At 45.7% G+C, this 1,217-nt stretch overlaps 1 pseudogene; it reads left to right on the forward strand.

Moving 5' to 3' along the window:
- The first annotated feature begins 314 nt into the window (after window positions 1-314).
- LOC102965708 lies at window positions 315-888 on the forward strand (annotated as a pseudogene).
- Window positions 889-1,217: the final 329 nt, after the last annotated feature.

A 1,217-nucleotide genomic window follows, 5' to 3' on the forward strand; every position in this document is an offset into this window, starting at 1 on the left:
CAGTGCTGTAATAAAATTACCTTTTTGCACCACAGACGTCTTCAAGAATTCTTTCTTTGCTGTCACCTCCAAACCCCCGTCACTCCAAAATCCCATCAGTAGCTGCAGAAATAATGATTACTCCAAGAGGCGGCGTAGAGAAAGGCTGAGTATCAGTCTCAGCAGAGGAGGTTAGGGAAGGCTTGGTGGATAACAGAGATGATTAAATTGGTTCTTGATGAAGGAGCTGAGGTGATGGTGGCTGAGGAGGCAGTGGTGGTGGTGGTGGCTCTGGAAGCCCTGCTCTGGGTCCTGGCTTCAGTCCCAGTCTCACCATGGTGATGATCCCTGAGTGGCTGGTGCTCCTGGCCACCCTTCAGGCCACAGCCTTGGGCTACTTCATCGGCACTGATGTGCATGCAGAGTGCGGGTCGCCTCAGGCACCAACATGGGCCTCATCTTCCAGGTGGCCAAGGGTGGCTTCCTGGACATAGATGTGGAAATTACACGGCCTGACAATAAAAGAGTTTATAAAGGAGACAGATTGATCAGTGGGAAATACATATTGGCTGCTCATATGGATGGAACATATTAAGTTTTGTTTTAGAGACAGGATGTCTACCATGACTCCAAAGAATGATGTTCACCACTGATATTGGGGAAGTCCCCAAAGGACAAGGCATGGAAAGAGAAGCTCATGAGAACAAGCTAGAAGAAATGATTGATGAGTTGGCAGTGGCAATGACAAGTGTAAAGCATGAGCAGGAATGCATACAAGTTCGGAAGAGAATACACAGAGTGATTAGTGGCAACACAAACAGCAGAGTGGCCCTTTTGTCCTTCTTTGAAGCTCTTGTTCTAGTTGCCACGACACTGGGACAGGTCTACTACATGAAGAAAGTTTTGTGAAGTGTGGAAGATTGTTCAGAAAGCCTTTTTTTGATGATCTCAAAATCATAATTCACTGTTTACCAAATATTTAGGTCATAATAATGTCATTAGTTTCTATAATTTTACTTTTGGAACTGTATATTCACAGCTTACGTTTCTTTGTGATTAATAGATATTGGGGGTGGAGCGCCTGTGTGGCTCAGTTGGTTAAGCGTCTAACTCTTGATTTTGGCTCAGGTCATGATCCCACATTTTGTGAGACTGAGCCCCATATGGGGCTCTGTGCTGACAGTGTGGAGCCTGCTTGGGATTCTTTCTCTTCTTTTCTTTGGCTCTTCCCTGCTCTC

This window comes from Panthera tigris, chromosome C2 (genome assembly GCF_018350195.1).
Source record: "Panthera tigris isolate Pti1 chromosome C2, P.tigris_Pti1_mat1.1, whole genome shotgun sequence".
In the NCBI taxonomy this organism is placed as follows: Eukaryota; Metazoa; Chordata; class Mammalia; order Carnivora; family Felidae; genus Panthera; species Panthera tigris.